This window comes from Staurois parvus, unplaced genomic scaffold (genome assembly GCF_062004578.1).
Source record: "Staurois parvus isolate SC_StPar_1 unplaced genomic scaffold, SC_StPar_1.0 ptg000530l, whole genome shotgun sequence".
NCBI classification, from domain to species: Eukaryota; Metazoa; Chordata; class Amphibia; order Anura; family Ranidae; genus Staurois; species Staurois parvus.
In genome coordinates this window covers 9765008-9772357 of record NW_028318326.1, presented here as the reverse complement: position 1 = coordinate 9772357, position 7350 = coordinate 9765008, and the positions used below count along the sequence as shown (strand labels likewise).

Genomic DNA, 7350 nt, shown 5'->3' with positions numbered 1-7350 from the left:
CCACACTTTCAGCCTGCTGTGTGTTCCAATGTTCCAGCCAGCTGCCTTCCAGTCTATCTATTGCCAGGGAACTTCCTGTTGGTCTTTACAAACTTACAACCATGCTTGCCTACAGAAGGGATCTTCTGTGAACTGGACTTTTGGCACTCATGCCATTCTGTGCCTTCTCACTTTCTGTGCTACACTCCAGAGGTGTAAAAGAATCTTTCTTGTCACTTTTGCATCCAACCATTCAACCAGGCATGTGATATTCACAGTATGCATTAGAAGCTGCAGCAATCAGATAGAGCCTACTCCATTTCCTGGATGGAGGATGTCCAGCATCATTATCTATTTAAATATATTTGCTAATTGCTTACCTCACCAGACTAATAGACCATATACAGCACACTACCTATAGTAACTGTTGTTAACCGATTTTTGGGTGCACGTTTGAGCTCTTCAGACAGGCTAGTCTCTTTCCAAACACTAAAAAACATGATAATAAAGTTCCCATTTTTTAGATGTTTGTTAAATCTAAATTATGATTCGGCACTTATATTGATGGCAAGCTTGCAAAATATTTGGTTTTTATGATTAGTCATAATTAATATTAATATGTGTGAATGGTCTTTGACAAATGGTAGTATTTACTATTCTTCAATTATAGCTGAGACCAAAAGATATACAAGTTAAGCTGAGATAGTAAGCTAAACCAGTTGAAAGCTGAGTATACTATATTTAGGAATAGGAGTATCTGGTAGTTATGTCAAGGTTATTAGAAGTGACTTACTATTACATTATGTATTTTAATAGTATCTGTGTGTATTTAGTATACGTTTCTAACATTGATACATATATAGTTTAGTGATTATACATTGATATGTTCTTAAGCTATATTATTCTTTAAATATATAGCTGAGGGTTACGTCATTAGTACATCAGCATACATATGTTCCTGTCCATCAAACATCATATGTATAGCATCCCTTCCTTATATGAAATGGCTTTGCTAAGCAGTAATAATTTCCATAGAAGGTATTAAGATCACTAACTATGACGTAAATTTGCCTCTTAAAAGACCATGAGACATCGGACAAGAGAGACTCTCACACACACACTTACACGCTACATGACTCTTGCATACACACGTCTGAGAAGCTGCAACAGCTGCTAGATCATCATTTCCGTCTACTTCCGGCTTCTTTACAAAGTCTAGAAGGACAGCTTTAAGGACAAGGACATGAAGGACAGAACAGCCATGACAGATAATGGTGACTTTATCGTTTGTTTGTTATTTTTACAGTAGTTTTATCTACATGGAACTGTTCATAATACGCTTTACATTGTTTATTTGACACCATTGTGTGATAGAATAAAATCACACTTCATTTTTTATTTCAATGGCTCTTTCATAAATAATCGCCTCAAGACACTAGAAGAGTATTATATGTGTCTAAAAATCCAACATTTTGGTGAGCCAGCCACCGCCGAGTATTCCCATGCCTTGCTAAGGGGGAAAACGCACTATTCTGTGATTGTCAAGTCTTGGGAAAAACACGGTGAAAAAAACCTAGAAGAAAAGGCGATTAAACAGACGTGGACGAGAGGGCCAGTGACTGAGCCGGGTCAAACAAGAAAATCTTCTGATTACGGTGAGTAACAATTATGGAATTTATTGATGACTTAGTTAATGACAGTAAGCTAGAGTTTAAAGATGTTTCTTTATATCCTGAAGACAGTCAGCTATGGCACTATATGTATAATGAATGTTTACAGGCCAATATTCAGATAGATAAATCTAGATTTACTGTGCACAGACAGCGTAAAAAGATATCTAACATCTTAAATTTAGTAAGAATATTCAACAAAATGATTTTGAATGTTGATTTACCTGTTAAAAAAGCTTGTACATTAAAACAGACAGAATGTAACACTGTACAGAATACAGAAAAACATGAAAATTTGTCTCAAGATGCTCTTAGTTGCCCAAACTGTGACATTTTTTGTAATTACATAGAGAATCTTGAGGAACAAATTGACTCAAAGACAAATCTTTTGTTAAGACTGCAGAATGACAGTAAACAGGTTGCCATGATAAACACAGATGACAAACAGAGTGATTCAAAATCAGAGCCACGGCTGTCCGATATCTCTGAAAGTTCGGATATTGACTCTGATGACGAAACACAAATTAAACATAAAGAATTGTTATGTAAAACTGCAAAACTTAAGTTGCAAATACATAATCAATTAATGAAAGTTTTAAAAGACATCCCTGCTTATGATCCAGATAAAGATATCTACAGCAACATGGAAATATATGAAATGCATGTCAAATGCCATCAGATTTCAGATCATGACATAAATTATTTATTTCCGTTGTGGCTGCCAATTAAATTTATGTCTTGAATTAAAAATTCTGTTATTAACGATAAAGATCAGAAAAAACATAATGACGCGACAGACAGACTGCGACAATTGCTGTTATGTTCAACAGGTGAAGACGTACCTTCTGTAGAAATGCTAGACTTACTTCAGACTACTGCTGACGAAGACCCTTTTGAGTTTAAAAATAAGTTTTCCAAAGCATATAAAATTATATTTGGAGTAGAAAATGAGGAAGACTCAGCTATGATCAAAGCTTTTGTAAAGAAATTCACGTATTTAGACCCAGTAACCATTGTCATAGCAGAGGAAAAACAAAATTTGAATGACATAGTAAATTTCATTGACAAAATCCGGAGAAAATTGAAAAACAGCAATCTCACTTATGAGGTAGCTGTGCTTCAAAGTGACAACAACAGTCAGACTACAGTTATGCCAGGAACTACAGGTCCCAGTATGAATGACAACGACAGATGCAAGCAAGTGAGCCATAATGAGTATACCACATGCTTTCACTGTCATAAACAAGGTCATATCAGACGGCATTGTTGGAAGTTTAAATTTGACTCACAAATAAAGAAAATGGAAATAAAAAGTGAAAAAGCAGCTTTTGTACAACCTGCTTTGTTGTGTAATGATAAAAGTTTAACTGAATTGCCTTATGCCTCATCAGTTAAACAGAGTCATACTTTGACTAGAAACAACTGTTCAGACAACATGGTGAGAAGGGTTGTCACTGACAGAAATGGTTTATTACCAGTTCCAAAAATAGAATCACGTCCACATTCATCCCCAATATCGTTAGAATTTGTCGCTCCAATTGTATTGGATGACAATGGAAGGCCTTTTATACACGGATTACTAAATGGTAAAAAGATCCAATTCCTAATTGACAGCGGATCTGAAATTAGTCTTACCAGAGAAAACATACCTGTGAAATCAAATTCACCCATGTGTAAAATAAAAGGTTTTAATAATACAGGTCATTCCACTGCTAGACAGGTACCTAATGTAACATTTGAAGTACCTGGGCTAGTGAAAACTAACATTGATATTTGGTATAGTAATGCCACCGAGAATATTCTTGGCATTGATTTTATCAATAAGCAAAAGTGGTATATTGATATTATGACCAAAGTTATTTGGAGGAATCCATCTAGGCCCAAATCAATGTTAATGGATCCTTCTATATACAGTGATGTTGGTTTCAACTCTAAAATGTCTACAGCACAAAAATGGCCTGATACTGATGGTAATTGTGCTTTAAAAGAATTGGTACAACGTTTTCCAAGTTTGTGGTCAAAGTTTAAAAATGACATAGGAACATTGAAAGATACAGAATTGACTATTGAGGGAAAAGATAGTATACCCCTTAATCAGTATGAGTTACCACAAGAATCAATAGGACCACTTTCTGCCATTATTCAAGAGTTTGTACAACTTGGCATTTTAAAGAAAACACAATCAGTAGTAAATAACTGTATTTGGCCTATCAAAAATGCTGACAATTCCTATTCTTTGTCAGTTGATTTCAGGACACTGAATAAACATATTACAAATAACAAAGCAGTTGTTCCTGATCATTCTAATATCAAGTCACATTTAAAGGCCGAATCCAAAGTATTTTCTGTTTTGGAAATCGATAACAGTCATTTTTCGATCCCTTTAGCTAAAAGTTGTCAATACAAGTTAGCTTTTAAGTTTCAGAAAGAGACCTATGCATTCACTCGATTAGTAGCTGGTTTAGACATCAGTGATGGTATAGTCCATGAATCCATAGCAAAAATTCTATCACAATTTTCAAGGCCAGAATGCATTTTTCAGCATGTAAATACAATTATGCTAAATACGCAGAATGTTAACGAACATATTACTCTTTTGTCTGAGTTATTTATGTTGTTACAGGATGCAGGCCTAAAATTAAACCCGGAAAGAGTTCAGCTGATGAAAAGTCAGGTGAAATGCTTTCACATGTAGATTGGTCAAGGGAAAAGACAATTATTGCTAGAAACAGTCAGAGCAATCACTGCCTTTCCAGTTCCTACAACACATAAAGCATTGCAACAATTTTTGAAAAACATAAATCATTGCAAAGAGTTTATACATGGTTTCGCAGAGAAAGTTAAGCCATTACATCATCTTTTGAAGAGTAAAAATAACTTAGTTGACCAATGGGGTCCAAATGAGAATAATGCTTTAAAAGTGTTGAAAAAGGATTTGCAGAATGCGCCAGCATTAGGTACTATTGAGGTTTGTTCCAATGCTCCTTTTGTTGTGAAAACTCATGTATCTGATAATGCTATTTCAGTAACTTTGTCTCAATTAAAAGAAGGTAATGAGAGACTAATTAGTTACTTCTCCAGAAATTTATCACCATTGGAAAGAACTTTTACATCAGAGGCACAACAACTGTTGAGTTTCTTTTATGCAATCAAAGCTTCAGAAAGCATAGTAAAGTCACATAGTATCATATTACAGTCTCCTGACAGTTCACTAAGAAGAATTCTTGAGGAAGATGCATTCAGAGAATGTCGTGAAAGGTATCCTCAGTGGATAAGAGCACTGTTAGCCAAACACATTGTGATAGGTACAGCTGTATCAGACAAGTCTCTACCTCACATTCACAGCAACACATGTATTACTGAAAAACACTCTAACACCAGAATAATGACATCAGCACAGAAAACAGTTACGCATATTTCTAATATTATAGGGATGAGAACAAAGGCATAAACCTTTGTCATCTCTGGGGTGATACAAAACCTTTCTTTGTTTAATAAAACAGGGTTTTGCGGTCATGACCTATGATGAAATATTGCGTCCTGTCATACCTAAATATCACACTACTTTTGTATTCCAGGTTAGGTAATTTCAGACAGGATTAGGACAGTATTTTGATTGATATATAGAAGTTTTCTGTAAAAGGAAATAGGAAGTAAGGTTATTTCCCAATATGTGTTTCAAACTCATAAACTGATTGTTCCATAATCTTTCATATTTGTTGAAAAAGGTGCAAGAATAATGCAATGTTTGTGCCAAAGTAATGATACTGCATTTCTTTACAGAAATGACATCTAAAATCAAATATGAAGCGTAACAATCTCCTACAAGCCAACTTTACAGAATTTGGACGTTAAAGAAGAGATCTTCATATGGGAAGAAGATTGAACAAGAGCTCAATACTTCACACTTGTGACTGATTTATCACGTTCAACAAAAATCTTTCTACTTTACAGAACTTAACGAAGATATTTTATAGACATTGCATGAAGAAAAGATTAATCAAGAGGAAATCTATTTATTAGTGATAAAATAATTTATTATTGAAAATATTGTTATAGGTCACATATACATTTTAATGATCCTTTTATTCCGATACTTACATCCATATTGGGATAATATTAATATTATTATTTTTTATTTTTTACATATTCATATACGGAATATTTTTTGGTTAAAACTTCATAGAGTTATTCCAGTTATTAGAATATCTTTTGTTAAAAGATTTAAGAAACATATTACTCTTATAGGAGTAATAGAAACTTATGACACATTGTAAAATGGAAAGTATATTTCCGAAGAGTTAAAATATTATACAAATATGGAAATATAATACATTAATTATTATTACATCATTTAATTATTATTATTATTATTATTACTATTATCATATATCAATTAACATTATGATTAAGAATTTTTAGTAAGAGAAACTGAAGATAAGGTATAGAGTTTTGAAGGAAAGTTATTTTTGATTGGTCCAGTTATGAAGAATATATACGATCATTTGGTATAAGACAGTGTGTATGGGACATGAATGAAGTGTGCATTGATTGATCATTAATTTTAGACTAATCATAATAAGGGGAATATGTTAAATCTAAATTATGATTCGGCACTTATATTGATGGCAAGCTTGCAAAATATTTGGTTTTTATGATTAGTCATAATTAATATTAATATGTGTGAATGGTCTTTGACAAATGGTAGTATTTACTATTCTTCAATTATAGCTGAGACCAAAAGATATACAAGTTAAGCTGAGATAGTAAGCTAAACCAGTTGAAAGCTGAGTATACTATATTTAGGCATAGGAGTATCTGGTAGTTATGTCAAGGTTATTAGAAGTGACTTACTATTACATTATGTATTTTAATAGTATCTGTGTGTATTTAGTAAACGTTTCTAACATTGATACAAATATAGTTTAGTGATTATACATTGATATGTTCTTAAGCTATATTATTCTTTAAATATATAGCTGAGGGTTACGTCATTAGTATATCAGCATACATATGTTCCTGTCCATCAAACATCATATGTATAGCATCCCTTCCTTATATGAAATGGCTTTGCTAAGCAGTAATAATTTACATAGAAGGTATTAAGATCACTAACTATGACGTAAATTTGCCTCTTAAAAGACCATGAGACATCGGACAAGAGAGACTCTCACACACACACTTACACGCTACATGACTCTTGCATACACACGTCTGAGAAGCTGCAACAGCTGCTAGATCATCATTTCCGTCTACTTCCGGCTTCTTTACAAAGTCTAGAAGGACAGCTTTAAGGACAAGGACATGAAGGACAGAACAGCCATGACAGATAATGGTGACTTTATCGTTTGTTTGTTATTTTTACAGTAGTTTTATCTACATGGAACTGTTCATAATACGCTTTACATTGTTTATTTGACACCATTGTGTGATAGAATAAAATCACACTTCATTTTTTATTTCAATGGCTCTTTCATTCATAATCGCCTCAAGACACTAGAAGAAGTATTATATGTGTCTAAAAATCCAACAATGTTCAGCTTGATTTTATCTAGTATTGTTTAGTATTGTTTAAAAAAGGTATGTTGAGGGTACCCAGGGCTCATATGAATGAGCTGTAAAATCGCACTGCATGGCAACGTGCAAGAATCACACTGGATTGCAGCATGCGTCCCTGTGCGGTCCTGGTGTGAACTGGCCC

General features: G+C 33.6%; 1 long non-coding RNA gene across 1 annotated transcript; it reads left to right on the top strand.

The window, feature by feature from the left end:
* The first annotated feature begins 515 nt into the window (after positions 1 to 515).
* LOC149451625 (uncharacterized) lies at positions 516 to 7108 on the top strand. The gene is made up of 2 exons (XR_016315018.1): positions 516 to 1634; positions 5433 to 7108. It is a non-coding gene; the product is annotated as an uncharacterized LOC149451625 (long non-coding RNA).
* The last annotated feature ends 242 nt before the right edge of the window (positions 7109 to 7350 follow it).